Here is a 27,344-nt window from a genome sequence, read left to right on the forward strand (position 1 = left end):
TTAACCGTGTATAATTCTCTTGGCATTCGGAAGGGTAGGTTTGTGGCAACTTTCCTGACTCTTCAGAGCATAATCATTTGTTCTGCTTTGAAGACAAAGAAACTTTAGTTGATTCTTATTTGAAGATTAGCTGTGCTATGTAACATTTATACACTTTGGGAAAAATAATATATAAAGAACAGTTAAAATCACATTATTCAGGTAATTGATAAACTTATTTATGTTGTATAATTTTTAGATATAATTATACAACTCTGTACTCACTTTTTTCACTAATTTATATTACCAGAATCTTTTCTGAATTATGCTTTTCCCTCCATGACTTCTGTTACTATATAAGCATCATATATAGAGTTTGGGAGGATGTCTTTCCTTTAACTAACAACAGAATAATTTATTTACAGTTTTGTCAGTTGCTCCTTTTACTTCGTTGATTACTTTCTAACTGTAGCCTCACTGCTTAAAACTGACCCCACAGTACTCCTTTACGTTACTGTTGATCATAGCTTAGCCATTTCTCTATTTTCTGTAGGTGTGTGTGTGTGTGTGTGTGTGTGTGTGTGTGTGTGTGTTATGAGCACGTAAATGCAGGTGCTGGGAGAGGCCAGAAAAGGGGATCGGATTCCTTGGGACTGGAGTTGGCGGTGGTTGTGAGCCATGTCACAACTGCTGGGAACTGAGCTCAGAGGAGCTGTAAGCACTAATGGCTGTTGAGCCATCTCTTCAGCCCCCATTTCTTTGTTGATGGTCATTTTGCTCTTCTGATCTTCATATTTACATACTACTCCAGGAAGTTATTTATTCATTTATGTATTTATTGTGTCGAGATTGAATTCATGGCCTCCATTGAGCTACAACACCAGCCATCAGTGATGATCTTTATGATACAGTTTCTCATTTTTATGAATATTTTTCTAAGATAGAAAATTTGAATGATATTTTTGGGTATAAATATATACGCACTTAAAAAGTACTGGCTTCTTTTGTTTTCTTTTTAAGGAGCTTTGTCCATCAATGTCCTAAGTGACCGTGTACTTGTCCTTTTTCCTCTCTGCTCACTACTAAAGGAGCCCGTCTGCCACTGTCCTTAGTAATAGTGTGCTTGTCCTCCTTCCTGTGTGTTCAATTTTACAGGAGCCCATCTGCAATGTCCTTAATAACAGTGTGTTTGTCCTCTCCCTCTGTGCTCCCTTTTGTAGATTATCACTGACAAATAGGAAAAAACGAGTAATTGAAAACATGTCTCATGCTGCCTTAATTTGATTTTTGTGTATTTTCTCATATGTGACTATTTTGATTCTTTGCCCATTTTTTCTATTGCTATATTTTATTCTAATTCTTTAGTGCTCTCATAGTTTACATGTAACTCTTTAATTCATCTGGAATTTATTTTGATTTCATGGAATGAAAACTGCTTGATTTTGGAGGAGATTCAAGGGCTAGTGGGCCTTGAAATTGTCTGGAAAAATTTAGAGGGTAAAAATAAACTTGTTGCCTTTGGAGAGTAGCTTGCTTCAGATTTATTTAAAGCCTCAGTTAGTATTACCCAGCTCTGCAGGACCTGCTTGTATGGGGAAGAACCTTCTATGCTAGTGTAGCAGAAGGAAAGCTGGGTTCTTACTGAGTGCGCATGTCAGATGCGTGCTTGCAGGTAGTTCAGGACAACTGCATTTGAGCAGAATTGCACCCTCTTTATACAGAAGAGATGAAACTCTTGTATTCAAAGTATAGCTGTCTTTGCTGTGTGATAGCTTTTTATACACCTGATGAGATGCTCAAGTTTCAGTGGGAAAAAGGCCTGTGACCTTGTAATCTAAAATCTGGAAGCTAAGATGCATTATTTTTATGGCAAAGGAAGTTCTTGATGATTTGGAGATCTGGAGTAGGATAACAATCTTGAGTTACATGGATGGGTCCTACAGGAGGTCACATACACCCTAAAAGGGGGAGGTGGAGGGACACAGTGCACAGAAAAGCAGGGACAGTGACCACAGAGGCAGAGGTTGGGAGGAGATGGTTACAGTCAAGGAATTCTGGCAGCTGTATGAGGCAAGAGCTGTTCCTTCTACAACGTGAAGGAAATATGACCTATACCTGAACATGTACCTGATCTGAAATAATATCACTGGATATTATTTGGGTCCCAAGATTAGAGAATGCATTTATTTTAAGTCACTGGGAATTTGTTACCACAGATGCAGGAAACTTGTGTGCCCTAAGGGATGGGCTACCTGTCTCCTGTTAGTAACAAACCCTAATTATTTCTCTTCTGCTAGTTAGCCATCAGTGTTTAAGTTTGGCTAGTTTTGTTACTGATCATTGCTGGTTCTCTGTGCCAATGGTGTTCTGTTTTGATTCCTGTATGTTTTTTGCAGTGGGAAGTGCCAGTCTTTCAGCGTTCTTGTTCTTCTGCACCACTCTGGCTACTTGAGACTCCTTTACATTTATTTAATACCAAATTGAGAGGTTTTTACATGCCTGGAAAAAAAACATTGGAATTTTGATAGAAATTATATTGTGTTCATAAATTACTCGTGTTTTATTGCCATATTCATAAATGTGGGATTCTTTCTAAATGTTTGACTTGTCTTTCATTTCTTTTGGCAGTGCTTTGTCATTTGTAATTTGTAGCAGTTTCGAAGACTTAGCTCTTTGGTTGAATTATTCTTAGGCATATTACTGTTAGTGTACTTGCAGAAGTCAGTGTTTTCTTAAGTTCTTTCTTGTTTTTTTTTTTCACCTCCTCCCTCCCCTTTTTTTCTGGGTAAGATTTTACTGTAAACTCCACACTGGCCTGAAACTCTCTAGGTAGACAAGGTTGGCTGGCCTTGAATTGACAGTAATCTTTGTGTCTCAGGCTCTCAGGAGCTGAGATTATGGGCACAAACCCCCAAGCTTGACTTACAGTTGAGTTTTGTGTGTTGAATTTTGTTACTGCAGCTGTGCTGAATTGATTAGCTCCTCTCTCTGGGAGTTTGTAAATTTTTTTGTTGTTGTTATTTATTATATACACAGTGTTCAGCCACCATGTATGCCTGCAGGCCAGAAGAGGGCACCAGATCTCATTACAGATGGTTGTGAGCCACCATGTGGTTGCTGGGAATTGAACTCAGGACCTCTGGAAGAGCAGTCAGTGCTCTTAACCTCTGAGCCATCTCTCCAGCCCCGAGTTTGTAAATTTTTTTCTAAGGTTTCCAGACTTAGGATCATGTCTTGTAGAAATCACGTTTTCCCTTCTGATTTGGATGAGTTTTTTTTTTAAAGATTTATTTATTCATTACATATACAATGTTCTTCCTGCATGTATGCCTGCAGGTCAGAAGTTGGCACCAGATCTTATTACAGATGGTTGTGAGCCACCATGTGGTTGCTGGGAATTGAACTCAGGACCTCTGGAAGAGCAATCACTGCTCTTAACAGCTGAGCCATTTCTCCAGCCTTTGGATGAGTTTTATTTACTAATTTAACTAGTTCTGGTTGCAACTCCCCTCAGGGTTGATAGCAATGGTGAGAGTGATTGTCCTTGTGTTTCTGATTTTATTTATTCAATCTATCATCCTGGACTATGATTTTTGCTTTTAAATTTGTAAAATTGTTAGAAGTTAAGTTAATTGGTAACCTTTAAGAAGGTAATTTATTATTTTTGCTGATCCCAAATTTTAGAGTATTTATTTAGAAAATGAAAATTTCACACAGCTATAATTTTTATAATTGGCATGTCATGGTCTAGAGTACAGAGAAAGCAAAGGACATGGCAGCTCGAGGCTTCACGGGATGGAGAATCCTACCTGCCTTCATTCTGGATTTTGGTGTTTGCTTCTAATGGTTCACTTTCTATCACTGCTCCCAGAAATGGAAAGTTTGCCCTGCTTAATTTTTTGAAACTTGAAACACCTTTGCATTTGTATCTTATCTCTCTTAAGAGTTAGCCAGTTTCTTTTGTTTGTGTTTTTGTTTTTCGAGACAGGGTTTCTCTGTAGCTTTGGAGCCTGTCCTGGACCAGGCTGGCCTTGAATTTACAGATAATCTGCCTGTCTCTGCCTCCCGAGTGCTGGGATAAGAGCTTGTGCCACCACCGCCTGTCAAATCAGTTTCTTTTATTGATTCTTTTGTTTACAGTGGAAATAAGGACCATGGCTTCTAGAGCTGAATCAGAATAAATTTATCTTATGTCTTAGGAAAACAAGTGCCCTAGAGTCAGAACATACACAGTTATTGGATAAATTTTTATGATTTGTCTTTGTGGGTATTTTGATAACATTTAGATAGGTTCTGATGAGCCAGGCCTTATGTATGTGTGAGAATTATATGATTATATATGTTATATATGTTTGTATATTTAAATGCAAATGCAAGACATTTGTGTATGTGTAATATGTAATACATGTATTATATATAATACATACAAATGTACATATAAGACAGTTTTGAATAAAGAAAATAGGCCGAGTATCTCTTGTAAGTAAAAGGAGTTTAAATTTATTACAGGGGGGCTGGAGAGATGGCTCAGTGGTTAAGAGCTTTGCCTGCTCTTCCAAAGGTCCTGAGTTCAATTCCCAGCAACCACATGGTGGCTCACAACCATCTGTAATGAGGTCTGGTGCCCTCTTCTGGCCTGCAGGAATACATGCAGGCAAAACGCTGAATACATAATAAATAAAAAAAAATTTAAATTTATTACAGGAGTAGCAAGAGGGCTCCGCAGATAAAGGCACTTGCTTCCAGGACTGGTAACCTGAGTTTAAGTTTATTACAGGGGGTAGCAAGAGGGCTCAGCAGATAAAGGCACTTGCTGCCAGGACTGGTAACCTGAGTTTAAGTTTATTACAGTGGGTAGCAAGAGGGCTCAGCAGATAAAGGCACTTGCTGCCAGGACTGGGAACCTGAGTTTAAGTTTATTACAGGGGGTAGCAAGAGGGCTCAGCAGATAAAGGCACTTGCTGCCAGGACTGGGAACCTGAGTTTCATCCCTGGAATGAATGCACATGGTAGAAGGAGAGGGCTGACTTCCACATATGCACTGTGTCATGGATGTGCTCACATGTAAGCAAACACTCATGCACCCAATAAAAATATAATTTAAATTAAAAAATCTGTTATGATTTAAAGTTAACTATGATTGGAAGCATCACCCCAGTCCCTGGCCTAGAAGTTGCCTTGGTCCGGACTCCAACTCCCAGCCTGCCAAGTGCTGACCCCTCCCCAGGAAGGGTCAGGACTATTCCCATAGGTTATTTAGGCTTGTACCCGGTTTTGGGTTTTGCTTGTCTCCCCGCTCTCTCTGTCTGTCTGTCTGTCTGTCTGTCTGTCTGTCTGTCTGTCTCTCTCTCTCTCTCTCTCTCTCTCTCTCTCTCTCTCTCTCTCTATCTCTATCTCTATCTCTATCTCTATCTCTATCTCTATCTCTATCTCTCTCTTTCTCTCGCCATGCTCTCCTGGCCACCTGGGATGGAGTCATTTATTAAACGTGGGCATTTTTGATTTGGTCTAATTTGGTTTAATTGGAGTTATTTTGCATCAGCGGAGAGGCTCATTTTAAGGATTATTTCTAACAAATTGTTATGATTATTGGTATGTTTGTATGTGTATTGAGTACAGGCCCATGCATGCCATGATGCACACGTGGAGTCAGAGGACAACTTCTGGGTTGATTCTCTCTTTCTTATCATTGGTTCAGGGGTCGAGATTAGGAAATGAGGTTTGTATAGCAAGCACTTTTCACTAAGCCTTCTTGCCAGGCAAGTTTTTTGTTTTTTTAAAGTTAATTTTGGGAGTATAGAAAGCAGGGGAGGACTTGATGATTTCGATACCACTTGGTTGTTCTGGTTTGGGTCATCTGTACTCCATTGTTGTCCATACTTTTTCATGCCTTCGCTTGCCCAATAATTCTCCATAATTATAGTCTTAGAACTTTATGAAACTAAACAGATTTTTGTATTCTTCCTTCATGAAATACTGTACACATGGCTTGATACATGGATGTATTTAAAGGACTGGGGCAGTTTGAGAACCTTTCCCAGCACAATTCTATCATACTTTTTGTAAAGGGAATCGTTCTATTGGATTGTGTGTTTATTCTCAGTTGGTGTAACTGTTTCAAAGGACTCCTAAGTACACAGTAAGATGAATAGGCAGCGGGATGCTGGAGATGGATGCTGAAACCATCTTCATGTTGTCTACACTCCGAAGATGGATTTAAACCAAGTTTTTGTCATCACCCAGTGCTCAGTACTTAATTCCACCAGCCAAATTCACAAAGTATTAATGTGCTTGGAGGTGGGTCTTTCCATTGTAATTTGCTTTCACTGTTAGGAGTTTCTAATTGTGATGATATCACAGTACTAAGTAGTGGCTTCCTAATAACAAAGTAGTCTAGAGTATGAGAACTCAGGCAGACATGAAAATAAACATGTGTTAAGGATTTCATGTAACTCATAGCCAGTGTGGGATCAAGCACATGGTTTAAACTGGTTCAAAGGAAAAGTAAAACAGCCCACAAATTTATGTGGGGTGAAGGAATGTTGAAATGGATTGCACGTGATGGTGTTTAGTGGGGGAGGAGGCTTGGGAGAGACTGAAGTCAGCTGGATCTTTTACCTGACAGTGGAACCTTTGCCTCTCTCAGGCACTCCTGGTGTGCAGGGTTGTGCAGTGAGGAGGAGGGAGTGCTGGGTGGGAGCCAGATTTTCTCTTGCTTGTTATTGGGATTTGTGAAGGGTGGCGCTTTGGAGTATTTGCCTGTTACTGTAGTTGTGGGTGGAGCTTTGGAGTATTTGCTTGTTACTGATTGGTGTTGGGTGGAGCTTTGGGGTATTTGTTACTGTGAGTTGTGGTAGGCAGAGCTGTGAGGTATTTGAGTTCATTTCTGTGGATACTCTTGGAACTCCCTGACTTTATAGCTGTATCATTATGTTGTTAATAAAAAAAGCATTTTAGAATAATTTGACTTTAAATATTTGATTATATACAGACCTAGGTCTTCTAGAAACTTGATAGTTTTCCAAAATTTTTCCTTTGTATTTGTGGCTTTTTTTTTTTTTGAGGGAGAGAGGGAACAGCTGGTGTTTACAGCAAGGAAAAAGAATGCTGTGTCGTGTGCATGGCTTTCAGGAAAAGCAAGAAGCGTCCATGAAGTCACAGAGACTGCACAGGGATTGGAAAGAACCCAGGCTTTCTAATAGTACCACTTGTCTGTCACAACACAGGAATGCCGCCCTAGTATCCTTTACCTAACTTGCCACAAAATTTAGTTAATTCCTTCTGAACATTTCTAAGTTACGCTAAAGTGAGCAGTTTTACATTAACATGTGTTCTGTATGGTTGGGTACAACTTCTCTGAGTAAATGCTGAATCTTTCCTTTTAATGTTTTTCTCTGATGTGATTTTTTTCTGATATATGATGCCCTCTAGTGAATTTAGCCTTTCAGAAGCATGATTGAGAGGCAGTAACCAATACAATGAAATCTTCACAAGGAGCACTCTAGCAATCCTTACATGCTGTGCTAACATGGCAAGTTTCTGACCCCAACACATCCTAACAAAGATTGACTGTCTCTGATTCATCCTACTGACTTCAGTGGCTCTTGCCTTGAAAATCTCTTCAGCTTAGTGGCTCCAGTTTACCTTGTATCCTGAGTACCTCTGGTGTGCTGTATCTACTTCCCCAGGGCTATATGAGTTTGGAGAGTCCCACATGTCAGCTTCCTGTGTAGGGGAGATGGTTCCCAGAGCTGCTGATGTCCATTTCCTTGTCATTTACCCTGCACAGGTTTTGGTCCTCTACCCTAGTGTAAAATCGAGAGCCAAATGTCATGGTCATACTGTGGTCTCCACACTTGAGAAGTGGAACCAGGAGGATCAAGGCTAATCTAGGCCACTTGAGATTCTGGTTAAAAAAAAAAAAACTCACAAAAACACAGAAAAGTTGAGTTGAGAGAGGTCAAATAATTTACCCAAGGTTGTATGGAAAGTATTAGAACTATGACCTGCTCATGTAAGTTAACAGTGGGGTGAGTAGCAGGGTTTACAGCTCTCTTAGAAGTACCTAGTTGTCTCAGTCAGGTCACTGAATTCTCTCTGCTTGTTGAATCAGGTTTGCAAGTAGCCCTAGCTGACCTAGGTTGCCCTTGAACTGGTTCTCTTGCACCATCGCTCAAGTATAGGGAAGGACTGCCGCTGTCACTTCTTACTTTCAACTTTTTGATGTATCTTCTTTACATTGTTGCACTTAATTGTGTGGTTTCTTGTGAGTTTCAATTGTAGAAGTCTTGGTTTAAGCTGGACACAATTTTAGCATTTGGGAGCTTGAGATAGGAGGATTGCTAGTTCAAAGTTAACCTGAGCTACATGGTAAGACCCTGTTGGCGGCGGCTGCTTGTTCGTTCTCAGCTGCCCAGAACCGAAATAATCACACAGAAACTATATTATTTAAATCACTACTTGGCCAATCGCTTAAGTGTATTGCTAGCTAGTTCTTACATCGTTGGTTAACCCCTTTCTATTAATCTGTGTATTGCCATGTGGCTGTGGCTTACTGGCTAGGTTCCAGCGTGTCTATGGCAGTGGCTATATGGCTTCTCACTGACTCTGCCTTCTTTTTCCCAGGATTCAGTTTAGCTTTCCTGTCTAGCTCTAATCTGCTAAGCCACTGGTTGAAACAGTTTTATTCATTAACCAATAAAAGCAAAACATAGACAGAAGGACTTCCCACACCAAGACCCTGTCACAAATAAATAAATAAATAGGAGTGGCAGATTCTGAAACCTGTTTGAATTTTAGAACTGGTTTTAGTTTTCATCCTGTAAGGCATCTTATAAAGACTTCTGTGCCAGACTGATGCAGTCTTTCCTAAGTGTACTTTCCTTAAAGCCTTTGAGAACTGAAGAAGTGATTTCTAATATAGGTGTCAAATCTTTCAAGGTGTTCATAATTTTAAGGGCTCTTTTGGTCTCCAGTGCCATTTAATCCCCTCTGCACTGGGACATGTCTTTTTATTTTTTATCGCTGACTAAGTTGAAATTCACTTCTCCATCTGTAGATGAGTTAATCTCAGATTAGAACTAGCTGTTTAATATTCTAGGTTGTAGGTATTTGTGTATACTCAGAGCAGGCTGTGTTATGTGTACACAATTTAGGATATGTCTAATTACTGGAGTAAGACAAGCCTCCAGAAAATCAGAGATGCTGTCTATTCTGTACACGGGAGATGATTCTCATTTCTGGAATATTGTGTATTTTTTTTAATGAAGCTCTTAATTGCCTCAGTGCATTCATGTGGTCCATAACTTGTACTTAACTAGGTTACAGGTTGGTGGTGACTGATGACTCACCTGACCCTTTTAGTCTCTTCCGTTTTCTGTGTCCCTACAGACTAATTATCAACCATATCTCCCCACTTTCTAGCTAGAGTCAAACTGAGAAATGAGAGACATTGTGTTAAGGAACAAAGCTGGGAGCTTTCCTAGTAGAAAGATATTAGCTCAGAAGTGTCCAGCCTAGGATTTAAAGTCTGGAAGAACCAAGGAAATGTTCTAGAGAACATTTCAATGAAAGGAGAAGCTGAAAAAAATCCCACCTGAGGCCATCTGCCTTTGATTGAAACAGAACATTTTTCTTTTAAAGATTTCTTATTTTTCTAGTTCAGTTCTTTGTTCTCAAAGGTTTTTCTAGCTGTGAAAAATGTCAAAAGGAACTTAAAAACAGTGTACAAATTAAGAAGTAAATTGTGTTCTGAATCCTGTGTCCTATGATCTGGGAATTTAAAGTTAAAAGTGTTAGTAAAAAATAGACATAAGCCAGTCACAGAGGTGTTTGACAGAAAAGACAGGGTGATAAGCAGGGTCTCCCACAGTCTGGGAGAGTTAACACATAGTTTGGGGTGATAGGAGACAGGGTTATAGACTATAATTCCAAGTTAGGCTCTGTCCCTGGTGATGGAGACTGTTACTAGTGCTGTGTTCAGGTACGTCTGAGTCAACTGGCTTTTGTAGGTTGATGTGAAAACTTGATCACTGTGTGTCTTACAGTTCTAGTGAGAAAATGCTGACTCAGAAATGTGATACTTTGGAATGTCCTTGCTCATGAGCCACGTCTCGTCTTTCCACATTCAATTTTTCATTTGGGAGTCACATTTTTATTTGGCAGTAAATTAGGCAAGTATCTGTAAAGTAGACCTAGCATGAAAACATCCCCACCATAAGTGTCAGTAGTCTTATTGGCTTTCACAAGTTAGGTTAAGATTGAATTTTATTTTAAAAGTTTTTAATTAAGTAACTGTAGTAGCCACATACTACAATCATATTTTGTGTAGCATTTGTACCAATATTTGGTTTTGTATCAAATGAGTATTAAAACCTTTATTTTAAGCTTCAGATAGATTTTCTGACTTGAGTACATAGCAAAGCAGAAATGCTTTGTGGGATCTAGTTGGGTTGCCCAATTGCTCTGCTTCTTTGATGAAGTCCTTGTTCCATTTCTGAGTCTGAGTTTCTTCCACAAAAAGAGAATGTTCATAATGTCACCATTCATATAGTTAAATCTAGAAGTATACAGGGGTTAGAAATTCATTTTACTGTGTTTGTCCAGTGAGTACTATCCAACAGTACAAAAGGCCACACTTTCCCTAAGTTTTCTTAATGAATGAATTACATAGGCATGAGGAATAAAAGAAGTCAAATTCAGAAGAATATGTACTTTGTACATATTCTAAATAAAGCCCCAGATAGTTAAGACATGGTCATAGACGTTAGAATTATGGCTGCCATTTAGAATGGGTAATCATTGTGAGGGGCATGCTGGAACCAGGAAGCTCTAGGGTTGCAAGCAGTGCTCTGTCTTCATCTTGTATTTACTTCGTAAAAATTCATCAGATTGTATATGTAGGGCTTATATATTTTCAGCAGACAGCTTAGCTTTTAATATTTTATTAGCATATAGTATGTATAATGGTTTTGTGACAATATTTTTAAAAAGATTTATTATGTATATGGTAGTCTGCCTGCACGCCAAAAGAGGGCACCAGATCTACTTACAGATGGCTGTGAGCCACCATGTGGGTGCTGGGAATTAAACTCAGGACCTCTGGAAGAATAGTGAGTGTTCTTAACCTCTGAGCCATCTCCTCAGCTGCCCCTCATTACAACAGTTTTACACATGATTGTATGCTGATCCTACTCACCCCCATTACTCCCTCTTGTCCGCTTCCTACCTGCTGATAAATCTCCTCCTCCTAATGCCCACTTTCAGTCTTGTTTCCCAGTGTGTTTCTTACGGTTGTTTACAGGAGTCTGGGTGAGAGGGTATTTCTAGGAGAGTGTTGTCACCTTACCAGTGGCTACACCACTGAAGAAGAAAGTGTCTCTTCTTTTCCCAGGAGCCCTTAACTATCTAGAAATCCTCAAAGGGGCATGGACCCTTGTGAGCCCTACCTCCCATGACAGGATGTTGACAGGCCCAGTCTTGTACAGGTGATCATGACTGCTGGGAGTTCGAGTGCCATAGCTGTGTGCTGTGTGCAAACAGCATTGCACAGAACTACTCGGTCCTCCAGCCTTACATCCTTTCTACCCTCCTCCCTGTGATGTTCTCTGAGCCTGGGAGGGGATGATGTCCATACCCTGTTTGTGACTGAGCATTCAATAGTTGCTTATTCCCAACACTTTGACCATTTATGCATCTCTGTAGTTAGTACTGCCGGCCACAAAAAGAAACTTTTTTGACCAAAGCTGACAGTCAGCACTTAGGTGACTGCAGATTATGCCTGGGGTCTCTTGGCATTCCTTCTTCAGCTCTTAGACATCCCTCTTGCCATTGGGAGTGCTGTGTCTTCAGACTTAAAAGACTGAAAATGTATACCAGAGCAACAGCAGCAGCAACACACACATGTACATACAGTAAAAGAAACAAGAAAGGGCTGACTGGGATGTCACAAGAACTAGGTTTAAATCTCAGGTACCCCACTAAAAATCTGTGGTTTTACCCTCTCTTCTCTCTCTTTCTGAGCCTTAGTGGCCATATCTGTAAAGTAGCTTCCTGTATCAGTATCCCTTGACGCAAAACATGAAGGCATGTCGTTGACAGCTAGAGAGAATACTCTGGATATAAAGTGACATTACTTTTCCTTTGTGCTTTTTTCTTGTAACCCAGAAAGGATATGAATTCAAAAGTGGTATTGAATGACATTTTGATCCACTGAACCACATTTGTTTCACTCTTTCCCCAAAGTGACTGTAGCATCTTATCTGACTGCCCCTCCCCCCACTTTAAAACTGAGCCTTTTAACAAGTAGAAATGAAGCTTTTCATGTGTGCTGGCTACGGTGCCAGGGATGTAACAGTGAACAGTACCGACAGCCCTTGTAAGATAAAAGAGAAATTGCTTGAGAGCAATAATTGAATGAGCTTCTCAGAATGGCGTTAAGAGGCCACTGGGAAGTAGGAGTGCAGGTTTGCAGCTGGTGCCTCAACTGGGAACTCTGGTCATCTTGATGTGGGAATAGCCAGAGTTGCTTGTACCCAAACGTAGAACACAGTATCAAATGGTTATTGCTTTGTGGACGTTTTCTTGTCTTTATCCTCTGCTGGCCATGTAGCCCCATACCTTCCCAATCCCTATGAAAGCTCCTACTTCCCTTCCTCCCTTCTTTAGCATAACTCTTTGAAGGTTTTTAGACCTGTGTCTCTTGGATTGCAATCCCCAAGACGCTAGATAATTTGGATTGATTGACACACAACCATAAAAAAACCAGAGAAAGACAATTGAAATCCTTAGAACTGAGTAACGGTACAATCAGATTTACATTTGTCTACAGTATGAGGAAAGAACAAATATGTTGGCCATTTGACCAAGAATGAAAGAAAGGATGTCGTCAGTAGTGGTGTGAGCAAAAGATGAGTGTTTTGACAAAGATGGTGGCAACAAAAAAAATGATGGATTTAGGATTGGAGACAAAGTTACCAGGTCCCTTGATGACTTTAGGGAATTTAGAGAATGAGGGAAAGGGAGGAGTAATAAACTTGACTTGTAAATTTCAGGCTCAAGCATCTGGTGGAGAAAGATCATGAACAGCGGAACACTAAGAGAAGGATGGTTAGGGTGTTGATTTTGAGTGTGCTGTGGTGGATAGAACCATTAGACGGTCATGTTCACTGTGAAAGTGTTCAGTCAGCAAGCTAGAGTGTGGGGCTCAGCGGAGAGGATGGTGCTGGGTATCCACAGTGAAAGATCACCACGAAGTTACCATGGAGAAAAGGAGCAGAAAGAGGTAGACGCAAGAAGACAGCCAATGCCCAAGGAGTAGAATACCCCAGATTTAGAGGCCTTATGGCAGAGGAAGAACAACCCCAGCTGGTAGAATATTGCGGTAGTAGTGTCACGAAAGTTGAGCAAGGCCAGAACTTCCAAGAGAGAGTGAAGACGTGTAGAATATCCCTAAGAGGTAGACTAAAATGAGAGAAGCTGCCATTGGATGCAGCAGCATGGAAGTGCTCTGGTTTTGATGTGATGTCAGGGACAGAATAGCTGGTTGTGACTGATTGAAGAGGAAGTAGCGAGGAAACAGGCTGTGGATAGCCACCTTAACTCTCCTCTGGATAGTAGTGTAGATGGGTACACGATTTACTTGAAGATTCCTAGCAACCCATTTAGTAGTGTTTGCATCATCCATAAAGGGCTTTAGGAACTTAGCATTAGCCTTTGACCCCCTAGTAGTTTTTCCTTGGTTAGGAATTAAGAGATTCTGAATATCATAGATATCTTCCATTTAAGAATAAAATTGAATATTCAATCTGTTAACTTCTAGAGTTAGTGTTTTAATTAAAAAACGAGTTACCTTTTCAGGAAAATAATTTTAAGCCTTGAAAATTATTCAAAGACTATTTCATCTCAAAACACTTAGAAATTCAGGTTGTTTTTTTTTTTTAAAAAAAATTATAGTGTTGCAGTAAGACCAGCATCTAAATAGGGATTGCATTTGGCAGTTACACATGTGTCCCAAACACAGCACTGTTCCTGTGGTTTCGATTTTTCCTTTATAAATAGAATTGTAATCTGTGTAGGTCAGAATTTTCCCTGAGCCTGTTATAGTTAGCACTGGCTGCAACTTAGCCCTAAATAATGTGTGTAATGAATCTAATAACACTTAAAAAGCATGCATACCATTCAATGGAAGCAAATAGGATTTGAATTAAAAATTACGTAACATAGCAGGAAGGGCATATAGCAATTTAAAGCTAAGTTAACACAGCTCTTTAGTCCTGTCATCAGAACAATTTGTACTTACAGTTAGAAGTCACGTATTTTAGAATCATACGGTCTCACACAGCACTGCAGCCCATTCACATACTGAATATACTGCAGACTAAGACAGTCACTGGGAGAAAGCATTGCCATGGGGACGACTTCCAAAGTGTGGTCTGCTTGCCATGTCAGCTCACTGCATTGACCAACATGGATGCCTTTTTACAGTGTAAAGACAAGCCATTAATTTAGGACTGTGGTTAAAACATATCCTGTCAAATATCAGCTTTTTGTCTTTATAGTCATTAGAAACAAGAATGGTCTGAGAAGTAGTCATGGCCGAGAAAAGCCTAGAAGACATAGCCACTAAATGTACTGTGGTGTCCTGATGGTCTCTGGCACAGAAGAACAACCTTGAGTAAAAACTGAGGCAATGTAAACAATGTATGCATTGTAATTAATACAAAGGCATTCATCTTGATTCCTATGGCATCCCATGTATGAAACTAATGTTAAGATGCTCTGCTAGGGGAATATGGATACATGGTATATGAGGACTCTGTTCTGACCATTGCATTGTTTTCTAACAATCTAAACTGTCAAAGGAAACGTTGGTTAAAAAAAAAAAGAACATAGGAGCTTTTTTTTTTATAGCTATCTTTGGAAAATACAACCTGCCACACTTTGACTCTATTTAAGTTAGATGAACTTACTGGACCTCAGTTTCTTTATTTTTAAAACTGTGTCATGTGCCTGTTTTACTGAGTTGTTGAGAGGAGTAACCAGCAAAGTCTTTTCATGTGCTGTGATAAAATGTCCAACAAGAGCAACTTAAGGAAGGGCTTGATTCTGCTCACAGCTCCAGAACACAGTCCATCATGGCAGAGAAGTCTAGGAGCTTATAGCAGCTGGCTTGTGTTCACAGTCGGGAAGAAGGGCTATGATGCCTATGCTCAACTAACTTCCTCCTTTACCCCCGCCCTGCACAGTATATGGCTGTGTAGACTTGTGGGAGAATATAACAGTGACACATTTTCCAAACTTTCTTTTTTTAAGTCACTTCACTTTAAAATTTGAACAGTTTATTAAATAGAATTTCAGTTTTCCAAATGTACAGAGCAAATTAAAGGATCTGAAATTTCTTTTTCTTTGTGAAAATAACTTTTTAGATATTTTACTATATCAATGATACGTGTTTGTTAAGTTAAAAAAAAAACCAACTCTCACTTAAACAGAATCTTTCCAGAACCTGACTAATTAAATTATCTAAACATTTTTAAATATTTATTTATTTATTTATACAATATTCTGTCTGTGTGTATGTCTGCAGGCCAGAAGAGGGCACCAGACCTCATTACAGATGGTTGTGAGCCACCATGTGGTTGCAGGAATTGAACTCAGTACCTTTGGAAGAGCAGGCAATGCTCTTAACCTCTGAGCCATCTCTCCAGCCCAAAAATTATCTAAACATTAACAGACTAACAATAGTGGATTTTGCTGGTCATTCATTTATCACAGTGTGATCTCTCACCAGCAAATACTTGAGCCGTTTCCACTGCAAACACTGTGGTAAGAGATAGGCACTCTCACCGAAGCCACTGACGGTAGCCGTCATCAACAGCTGCTCTTCAGGAAGGGGTTGCCTTCATTTGGCTTGGCCCTCCCATGGCCAACTAATTTTAAACTAACCGGGAAGATGCATGGGGAACGGTAGCAACTTGCTGAAGCCATTCACTAGGTTTGCAGTATGTGGAGTTAGTGTGGAGTTAGCGTCGCTCCAACTTTCAGGCCATTTCTTTTGCACTCTAAGGTGCACTGTGCTCTGCTTGGTTCCCAGTACTCGCCATTACTAGCGTGATGGGCAGAAATGGGGGGACTGGCTTGAAAAAGAGGCCTGCTTTTATTAGTATTAAATCTAATACTCTTAGATTTCACTAAAATTTATTGTTGAATAACACTTGAATTTTTCTAGCAAAACAAAAAATCACTTCACTTTCTTTGTTGCCTTTCTCCCCCTTCCCCCTTAGAAGGTCTCAACATTGTAGCCAAGGCCATGGACAGAACTACACCTAGGCTGACCTCAAACATGAAGCAATCTTCCTATCTTAGTTTCTCAAATGCTGGGATTACATAGTGAGCCAACATGTTCAATTTTTTCTCCCTGTTTGTAGTGGTAACGAAATAATCTAATCTAAATGCTGTGGTTCTCAACCTGTGGGTTGTGACCCCCATAGGGGTTGAACAACAATTCACAGTGATCACATATCAGATTCCTGCATATCAGGTATTTACATTATGATTCATAGTAGTAGTAAAATTACAGTTATGAAATAGTAACAAAAGTGATTTTATGGCTGGGGTCACTGACATGAGGAGCTGTTTTAAAGAGCAGCATTAGGTTGGTTGAGAGCCACTGCTATAATGGATAAGTAGAACAGTGTGTATATTATGTCATTTTTTTGCTTTAGTATTTTTTTTAATTTATTTCACATCCTGACTGTAGCCTTCCCTCCCTCCTGTTTTTCCACTTTCTCCCCCTCCTCCCAATTTTTCTCCCCCTACCCAATTTTCCCCTCCTCCATAATAGCTCAGAAAGGGCCAGGCCTCTCCTGGGCATCAGCAAAGCATGGCATATCAAGCTGCCATAAGACCAGGCACCTCCCCGTATTCAGTCTAGGCAAGGAATCCATGTGAAGAATAGGTTCCTAAGAGCCAGTCAGAGCACCAGGGACAGCACTGCTCCCATCACCAGGAATCCCATCTATAGACCAAGCGATACACCTGTCCCACATATACAGAGTGCCTAGGTTGGTCCCATGCAGACTCCCTGGTTGTTGAGACTCCGTGAGTTCCCATGAGCCAGGCTATCAGTTTCTGTGAGTTTTCCTGCCATGTTCCTGTTCCCTCCTCCCTCTCCTCAGCAGAACTCCTATCCAAGTCCTTTTAACAATACAAACGTTTGCTTTTGCTTGGAAAGAATAGGAGTGGGATATAATTAATTGAAAAATAAATTAATTCAACCTATGACCTAGCTCCATATGCAAAGTCTCAAAGTCCGTATGCAAAAATGCAAGTAAGGTGAGGAACTAAGACAGTGTAACTGCTAATCTTACAGTAATGGCCAGATGCCACACTCTGACCGTTTAGCCCCCGATGCTACCTGCTCAACCTCCAGTGATCAGAAAAGAAAAACGCAGAAAACTTATGCAGAACTTTTTAATTTTAGCTCATTTTTTTATGTTAGCCAAGGAAACCCTTTAGGGAGTATATCTCACAGGTAACACTTTTGTACCCTTTGTAAAAGCCCTAGAAGAACTTTACTTCCTTCCTGTTAGATGGTACGTTCCATGAGAATTCTGAGGTCTTCTGTCTTAAGGCTAAAGCATTATCTGCAGTGTATAGTAGTAAATTGCTGGCTACTGAGGAAGTGGCCTTGTGTGTATTCTCTCTCTCTCTTTTTTGTTGTTTGTTTTTGTTTTTCGAGATAGGGTTTCTCTGTAGGTTTAGAACTTGTCCTGGAACTAGCTCTTGTAGACCAGGCTGACCTCAGACTCACAGAGATCCTCCTGCCTCTGCCTCCTGTGTATCCTTTGGTGTTTTCCATCCTGTGAGAGTGAATACAAATCTAGTAACTCCAGCACTAGCTGGCACTCCTTTGCTCCTCACCCACTTCCTTAATTTCTTGCTCCCTGTAGCTTCTAGACTGGTGCCTGGCAGTCCTGTGGGCTTTAGAGTAGTTTGGCTTAATAGAAGAATATGCACTGAATTTGCTTTTGTGACGATCTCAGGTGATTAGGGATACTGATGTTAGAGAAAAACTGCAATGTTTATTTAAATGTACCCTTTGCATTAGTCATTTTGGTTAACTGTCTGAAGGATAGTTTACTTTTTGCAAGTACTTGTTTTAAATAAAGTATAATGCACATATTTGTGGCAGTCTCAGACTTAGGAACTTGTTTAGACATTGTAGTTTCACTTAAGTACATTGATTCCACTTGTTCTTGCTAATTTTAGAATCTGTGTTTTGTTTTGTTTGATATAAGGTTTCCCTTCATAGCCAAGATGGTCTTGTACTTTAATTTCTCTTGTCTCTGCCTCCTAAGTGCTGGGATTGCAGGTGTTGCCCCCACACCTGTCCCCAGCTGTGTCTTTATTAAACAATCCTTAATTCATCTATCTGGTAAACCTTCATCTAAACTGGGCTTTGATTTATTGGTCTTAAAGTTTGTCTGTTTATTTTTTCCTTTTCTTTTTTAATGGGTTGTCAACATCATCTTTACAACCCCATTTCTTTTAATTTTAAAAAGGTTTTAGGTTTTTAGGTTTTAAGTGTGTGTTTAGGGATGGGATGTATGTGCATGTGAGTGCAGTGCCCTTCGAGGCCAGAAGAAGACACTATCTCCTGAAGTTGGAGTGGCTGTGAACTCTCCCACACTTACCTCTTCTACAAGAGCAGTCATACACTTACTTAATCTTTCCAACCCTGACCCTCTCCCTGGCCCCATTTGTAACTCATGAGGTAGAGACCATGTGTTTCTCATTGTCTGCACCATGGAGTCTTCATTTCATAATCTAGAATTCTTGCTGCACAAATTTGAAGTTCTATATTGGAAAGAACACAAGCTTTGGAGTTAAATGTATGTGGGTTTACGTCTGAGCTGCTACCTTCTGGTTATGCCGTCTAGACATTTCAAATGCTTTTTGAGGTCGTGTTCAACAACAAAGGAGAATGCTTTAGCCATCTCGCAGAATTGTGAGGATTGGGATGCAAAATGTAAAATAGTTTATGCTGGCTTTCTCTTGTCTTCTAATAATGACTTCTGAAAAAGACTCATTTTCAAAGCACTCACTTTAAATACAGCCAGGTAGTTGAGGAGATCGGACGGAGGAGAACTTACCCCACTCTAAGTCCTTTTCTATTGCCAGCATTTTGAGTTTGTGACTTTTAAGTCAGACATTCTCATATCTGTACAAAGAGGGAAGGAAACTGTCAAAACTGAGCCTGTGTTTCTGACACCTCAAGTGTGATGTCAAGGGCTTGCCCTGTTTCAGGCGATGCTCTCTAATACCTGCAGGGGAGAGGCCCACATGGATGAGTTGGGTAGAGGGAAGGGCAGTTCTAGTTAGAGCTGCTAGCTTTTTGTTCACACATGAGTTTTCATGGGCTTGTTAAATGAAGGGTTCCATGACCATTATCTATAATGCCTCTTTGAGCAGATGCTTCCATGGTGAATTTATAGGCTGCATGGTTTTTAAATTGACTGAATTTTCAGAGATGTGTCTCATAATATCTTAATGATTACACTGTATTGCTTTGAAAACTACTGCCTTTGCCTACCAAATAGAAGAATTATTCTTATGACAAATACTTTAAAAAATTGTATTACTATTAGTTGGTTTTCTTCAGGCCTCTGAGCTTTTGTTACCAAATGAATATTTTTACAGGCCTTCACATTAATTTTTAAATTTATGTTTTTATTTGTTAATCATGAGAACATGTTACATGAAATACTTGAAAATAGATGAATAGAGTTCTGGTCATTCTCCATCTGCTCCTTATTTTTATTTTTGCTAGTCTAAGGAAAAATAAAAAGGGTCACAGATGTAATCCTTTAATAGCAAAGCAGACATTCCAGATAGTAACCCTGTTATTATTTGTACAAATATAGTTTGTACATGAGCCAACGAAACCCAGTCATTGTTTTTTCAGTAAAAGCCAGAAAAAAAGTATTTTGTAACAGTTGCAGAGAATTTCATGGTTGATAGAATTCAATCTGATTTGCTTTGGATAAAAATGGATAGCTCCATCTAAATTACAAAATACCATGGAAGTATCATGGCACCCCAAAGATGTTGAAAGAAAGTCTAATACAAGGATACAAATAATACAACGACATGATCTATTTCTGAGCAGGAGAGTTCTTATTTCTACTTTTTCTTTAATACCTTTTCAGTGGTTTTCAAATTTCTCAATTGAGAGCTTTTTTTTTTTTAAACAAATGTATATGATACATCTCTGGTTCTACCTTGTTGCTCTAGCTTGGTGCCTGCATGGCATGGGTCCTTAAGTCCTAAGGTGATTTCAGATGGCTCCCGGCAGCAGGCCTTGTGAGTCCTAAGGTGATTTCAGATGGCTCCCGGCAGCAGGCCTTGTGAGTCCTAAGGTGATTTCAGATGGCTCCCGGCAGCAGGTCTTTGAGGCAGCTGGTGAGAGTTTCTCCAGTTCTTTGTGTTTTTCTGGTTACAAAGTCTCTGCCTGATACAAGTTAGGGATTTTCTCTTCAAGAAAAAAAATACGTGTACATGTCTTAGCATGCAGTTCTAGGTGTCATATCCTTGACTATATCTAGGCTGAGTTACTCTGCCATGAGAATAGATTAAAAGAGAGGTATATTCATTTTGCTTGTGTCTGTTAACAAGAATAATTGCTGTTTTTGTCTTTTGTTTGTTTGCTTGTTTTTTGATACAGAGTTTCTCTGTAACTTTGGAGCCTGTCCTGGAACTGTCTCTTGTGGATCAGGGTGGATCTTGAATTTACAGAGATCCACCTGCCCTTGCCTCCTGAGTACTGGGATTAAAGACCACCGCCCTGGTATGTCTTTGTTTTACTTGAAATGTTGTTTGTTTAGTTATCATAACCTGTATCTTAAACACGTTTTATTAAGGGCAGTGGAGCCCTCAAAGCAGTGTCATCGGCTTGTTGTTTGAAGAAGTGTCATTTCATAAGGGAAGTAACTTATTCTTGGTCTCTCCTGTGAGTTGTTAGGTATCCTACTGACTGAGTGAAATCAGTAATTTGGTGTCTGGAAAAAAGAGAAAAAGACCAAAGCCTGAATATCAAAAACATTGGAGCAATGTCTTCTAATACTATGTGATTCAAATTTCATACTTTCTATTAGTGACTAATACTATTCTTTGTTTGTATGGTTTTTTTTTTTCCAAGACAGGGTTTTCCTGTATAGCCCTGGCTGTCCTGGAACTCACTATGTAGACCAGGCTGGGCTCGAACTCATAGATCCACCTGTCTTTACCTCCTGAGTGTTGGGATTAAAAGTGTACACCACCCTGGCCTAACTTTCTTAATACCACTCTTAAAATGTGTATCAGTGATAGGCTCTATTCAGACCCCCAATTAAAGAAATTCTGACTTTTGAGTTTCATTTTAAAGTATTTTTAGGGATTTTGTTATTATTATATAAAAACCATGTTCTTTGCTTCGAAAATAAGCAATCGTGGTCACTACACATGGACAGCTATTAGTAGTGTTTTGAGTATCTGGCTTTATTTTGCATATTTTAGCATTTATGTTACTGAATACTGATACAGAATGATGAAGTGCATTTTTGTACACACATATGATGTACTCTAATGATATCCATGCCCCGTTCTGCACTTATGTTTCCTTTCCCTGACTCTTCTCTTCCCTGGTGAATTAAAAGCAAAAGGAAAGGACATGACTGCTCCTAGGTATGTTGGAGGAGAAAATTTATTCTAGATAAAAGGAAGAGCAAAGCCAGATGCAGAGACACCTGGGAGAGTCCGGAGTGGACATGACCCTGAGCCAAGTGGAGAGCGGTAGATGGGAAAGGAGAGGGGAGAGACTGAGACAAGGTACAGCAGCCAGGGTGTCCAAAGAATAGATAAAAGGATCAGGTAACCTAGATGGTTGGATTATATATAGATGAGCAGCTAGGGAAGGGAAGCCCAGCCCCAGGGCTGGAGAATTCAGGGTAGGGGGCAGGTATGCCAGCCAGGAGGGCCCCTGACAGGTAGGAAAGGGGTTCTGGGAGAGCCTGGCTGCCAGGTCTCCTGTGATATGTTAAATAGACACCTCAGCCAACTGTCCCAGGTTCGAAACCTAACACCTGGAAGTTCCTTTCTGCTTTAACCCTCCCAGACTCACAGATATCTGTATTTATAGCTTTTGAGGTGGTAGTTCTTTATATAACAGCTCATAATTTCTCTTTTCCCTTGGGATTTGTGATCTACAGAGTAGAGCTGGCTAGAATTATTCCTGTGCTGGTAACCCACCATTTGATTTTCTTGATTTTAGATGTAATTACATACCACACAGTTATTATGTATGCTCATAAAGTTTGCTAGTCACTGGCTTATAGAGTGGACTTGTGCTGCCTCACCACTGTCTTTTAAGTTCCCCAAATAAATTTGGACTCATAGTCACTTTCTGTTTCCTGAAACCTCTGCCGTAGCGGGCAGCCCACCTGTTGTCTGTCTTTGGAGCTTCGCCTATTCTGGACAGTTCATAGAAACAAAATTCTAGTGTCCATGAATCTTTGACTGACATCTTTCACTTTTGCAGGATGTTTTTGGAGCAATTCTACATGGTAGCATGTAGCAGTACTTTATTCCTGTTGTGGTTCTGTAGTACTCGCTGACAGATCTACTCCATTCCTTACCCACTCAGTAAGTGACGAACGTCTGCGTGACTCCTACTGTCTGTGTCATTAGCAGTGAGCCTGTAAGCTGTAATTGACTGTGTACGGATGTGTGTCTTCATTTCACTTGATGTCTCTGAGGGCTAGAGTTCCTGGGCCGTGTTGTAACTCTATGGCTAACATTGTGAGGGCTGTAATAAGTAATTGGAAAAGGAAGGTAGTCTTTTAAATACTGGCTAGGTGGCATCTTGGCTACCCTAATAATCCTTTCTGAGATGGTTTCACATTGGTCATGTTCCGCTCAGCGTGGGTGTATGTGGTTTTAACTTTTAGGTCTTAGAAATCTTTTTGTAATAACAGGAAATTGTTGAAGTACAGTGTTTTTGCCATTTACACAGAAAAATATTGGTAACATTTCATTAAAAAGCTCACATAGTGTTTGAAATAATTTGGAAACAACAGAATCCAACAGTTCCAGACTTCAGTGAAGTTTCTTTAGGATCTACCAGTCACCCCTGCCCCACCTGTGGTGTGGCCCATAAGGATGGCAGTACCAGCCTCTCTCTGACTTTGCTGCAGTTTAACTGTGACTGTCCCTCCTCTAGGCCCAGGCCCTGCTTGTGTCTGAATTCTTTTTCAGTGGCTCGCTTGTCTGTGGTCTCCTTAATGGTCACCCTGTCATAGCTGGCTGTGAATTAGGTACAAGTCGGGTCCTACCTTCCCACTCCTCACTTTTTTCATTGGGTGTCTGCTGAGACACTAGGCCATGAGACCAAGTATTTTTAAAGCCTAGTGGCTTTAATTCCAGCTCCAGATAGACGGTTCTACAGATGGACAGACTGCCTAGTTTCTTGAACTTGGCGCCTACAGTCTACAGTATTCCTCTTCTCCTTGTTGATTGCACTCCACCATATCCAGTATGAGGGGTGGACCCAACCTTGTGCTCCATGTAGTGCCCGAAGATGCTTAGTTAGCATTGGAGAGTGATTGCTGCTTGTTTTCTGCTCAAACGCTTGAAATAACTTGACAAATTTAGGCAGTTTTTTTATGTTTCTCAATTAACATGGCTCTATTGATTAAAAATTGAAAGTAAACAGGAGTGCAGTTAGTTATGTGCCCATTCTGTTTTCCTCACATTTTAAACAGTTACTTGTAGGCGTCACCTCTCCCTCTCCCGACACTCCCTTCTCTGCTTCCTCAATCCTTCATCCTTCCACCCCCACCCCTACCCCTGCCAGTCTTTCTCTTATCTCAGTCTATCTTCCTTGTTTGCTTTGACAGTCACTGATGCTTCTCTCAGCCACTTATTATCTTGAACTTTGGATGTTTTTGCCTCTTCTTCTCTGGACTATTGGAATACTGGTGTGCACCACCATCCCTGGTTTATGTGGTGGTGGGGATAGGTAGGACTTTGTATATTCTAGGCAGCACCCTCTCCAGCTTGCATCCATGGTCCTCCTTTGCACATTTTGACCAGCTAGTCCTGTGTCTCATGAAAGGAGAAACAGAACATGGTTTAAAATATCAAGTGACTGGAATAAATGCTGCGAGGTCAATTGGGTGACTTGTTTTGTTTTGAAGGTGGGTTTCTTATTATCGCCTAGGTTGGTCTAGAACGCAGGATCATCACTCTTCAGCTGCAGTAACAAGAATGCCACAAAGCCAGACCCAGCGATGGCTTCTAGTTGCTTTTGTTAGGCTCAGGATCTTGGCAATGTTGGCATAGTTTTAGGTCAGGGGAAGACTTTTATCATTTCTCCCTTAATGTATTATTAAATCATTTTTAAATTTGAGTGTAAAATTTTACTTTGAGCTTAGGGTCTAGCAAACAATCATTTGGCTAAGGGCATGGATTATTTCTACTTTCTCACTTGATACCCACTTTTGCTTTGATAATGGGATAAAACACAAACAGGCCTTACCGAGAGTAGATCTTGGGCTCTACTTCTTTCTTCATCCTGTCTTGGCTTCCTTTTCCTGTGAAGTAACAGGTGGAAATTCTTTCCTTAGAAGATGTTATGGAAAACTTCAACCGCGTCTGACTATCGCAGTTGTGGATGGTGTCATCCTACAGAGGCGACTGTATTTACCCTGGCAGCCATCCTTGTGGACAGATTTTTGTGCATTTCACTTAATATTGTTTAGTTTTTAGAGACTAGTTTTCGATATTGTCTAGGCTAGCTGTGAACTCCTGGTTTCAAGTAATCCTCCTGTCTCAGCCTCAGAAGCACTACAACTATAGGCCAATGCCTCAGTGTCTATCATGTTCATCTGTATTAGCCACAGAACATAGGGAGCTTAGGGGAGGGGAGGTCACACTCCCCCAAATGGTATCATATTCTTTTTCTGTTAGCTAGATGTGCTGGAGCCATGCCGGTAATCTCAGCTCTTGGGATGGATCTCAAGTTTGAGGTTTCAAAAGCAATTCTCCTCCAGAGCTGCTGAGTGCAGTGTAGGCAGCTCAGCAGTGGCTCTGTCGGGATCTGCAGTGTTGGATGGACTGACTTCATCCAGCCCGCCCCATCCGTGCCTGTTTCCTTTCTCCTCTTCGCTGTTGGTTGACAGTAGTGGGACATGCTTGTACATGTAGTGGAGGTGTTCTCTGAGGTAAACACTAAGAGCTGTTTCACGATGATAGGTATGTTCAGTACCATAACAGCTACTTACCCCTCTGCCCTCGGAAGGGCTTGTTCCACTTCATAGCCCTTCACCCATGAAGGGGAGGACACAGGCAGTTTCAGACTATAAGTGGCAAAGCAGATACTGACCGTTTGTGTTTTCTTTTCATGGACTGCATGTATCTGATTGGGTTGTTTATAAAGTGTCTAATTTAAATTATGTGTAACGTTTCTATGAATAGTGTGGAGAGGCACAAATAAAACATATGTATCTTGAGGGTGCAGTTCTGTGAAACTTCAAAGTTATTCCATTCCTAAGTGTGACCAGCACCAAATCAAGAAACAGCATCTCAGGTGCTCCCCCAGGACTGCTTATCTGTTTTGGAATTTTGAGTAAAAAGAATCATACCAAGACATATACTTCCTTCTTTCTGCATACTGACTTGTGAATGCATTTTAAGTAAAAGATTGCTTCAGGAGATAGAGAACTGAATATTTGTATGTATCAAATATTTACATAGAATATGCAAGTCTCATGTAGACACTTTCTTCTTTGTCCAAACACCAAAGGTAGGTAATGAAATAAGCACTTTCATTTGACACCACCCTTGCTGCCCTCGCCCAGTTCTAAGAACTGCCAGAGTGGACTTCCCTGAACAGAGTTAGAAGAAGCTGTTGACTGAGTCTGCTGGGTACCGAACATTCTTCTGGCTTTGTTCTAGAAGATGTAGCCTAAGTTTGGCCCAGTTCTGCCCCTTCATAGTTGCGTTTTACCAGAATGGGTAACTGTGGTTTGGTTTCTTGTAAGACCTTTATGACTATAGTGCCTGTTTACCTGTATGTTTTGTACCTGAGAAAACCATATTTCTATTGTTGTTTTAGAAAGAAACAATTGACATGGTTTGTCTTTTCCCTGTTATAGTGTCTCTGTCTTTTCCAGAGTAAATTCTGTGTTACCTTTCCAACTTCTTCTGAGTGCTCAGTTGATACAGAAAATATTTTAAAGTTTTGACTTATTTTTATCAAAAGAAGCTTTTGTCCTGATGCTTTGTATATTATTTTTCTTGAATATTTTGAATGGAACTTTTAAGTAAAGTTGTTTCCTGATCCTATGTGTTAATAGAGACTCAGTTGTATGACTAGGAAGTAAAGATGAATAACGCTGGTAATGCTGACACTAGATTTTAATTTATTTTAAATTAGTAGTCTGTTTCCTGAAAGAATTTAAAGTTGGTTATAATAAAAGACGTGTGACAATGCCATTGAGAATAAAAATGAAAGGCTGCAAGAGAAGAAAGAGGTAATAACCGTAAGCTTTGTTTCTAGAAAGGAGTGTTCCATTTAGCTTCGATCTTTCTGTCCCTTGACATTGGAAAGGAAAACAGCTAAAGCTTTTTGGGGGTGGTAAAGAGACATTCCATTTTACTGGGTAAGACAGATAGATGTATCTATGTTACCAAGTTCTGAAAGATTTTATGGGTCTTTGTACATAGAGAAACTTACGTAAACCCTTCAACAGCAGTCACAAGGGAAATGCAGATGTGTCCGCGAGAATGGGCTGTACAAATTAGTATGCATGTGTGGATTTTAAAAAATTAGTATTTCTTATGCTGGAATGTTGAGTCTTTCACTATGTTAGAAAACAGTGGTTTAGTGATAATTTTGTCTGGTGTGGCGCTTGGACAGCTGGTTCTTATCTGTTCACACAAGGAGCGTGCTGGCAATCTCAGTAAGCGGTCTATGGTTATTTAGTATTCTTATTTTCATTGTTACTTGATCATTTTTCCAATAAAGACTTACCCTATATGCATATATAGCCGGGCGGTGGTGGTGCACGCCTTTAATCCCAGCACTTGGGAGGCAGAGGCAGGCAGATCTCAGTAAGTTTGAGACCAGCTTGGTCTACAAGAGCTAGTTCCAGGACAGGCTCCAAAGCTATATAGAAAAACCCTGTCTCGAAAAATTAAAGCAAAACAAAAAAGATGAAACAAACCTATATATGTGTATATGCAGTCATTACACACACTATTATATATAAATTTGTGCCCATGTTTTCCTTTTATATATTTGATTTTATCGTGTGAGTCAAGAGTTT

At 40.1% G+C, this 27,344-nt stretch overlaps 1 protein-coding gene across 6 annotated transcripts in view; it reads left to right on the forward strand.

Annotated features, from left to right (window-relative positions):
• Positions 1-27,344, forward strand: part of Lclat1 (lysocardiolipin acyltransferase 1) — a 122,951-nt gene that overhangs the window by 18,251 nt on the left and 77,356 nt on the right. For 2 of the 6 annotated variants that reach the window (XM_075955300.1, XM_075955297.1), the window contains exon 2: positions 20,705-20,827. The exons of 3 other annotated variants lie outside the window; for them this stretch is intronic. The gene's annotated coding sequence lies outside the window, so the exon portion shown is untranslated. Of the gene's footprint in view, positions 1-20,704; positions 20,828-22,555; positions 22,660-27,344 lie in introns of all 6 variants that reach the window. One more of the 6 variants, XM_075955299.1, reaches the window with a different exon arrangement.

This window comes from Microtus pennsylvanicus, chromosome 21, assembly GCF_037038515.1.
Source record: "Microtus pennsylvanicus isolate mMicPen1 chromosome 21, mMicPen1.hap1, whole genome shotgun sequence".
In the NCBI taxonomy this organism is placed as follows: Eukaryota; Metazoa; Chordata; class Mammalia; order Rodentia; family Cricetidae; genus Microtus; species Microtus pennsylvanicus.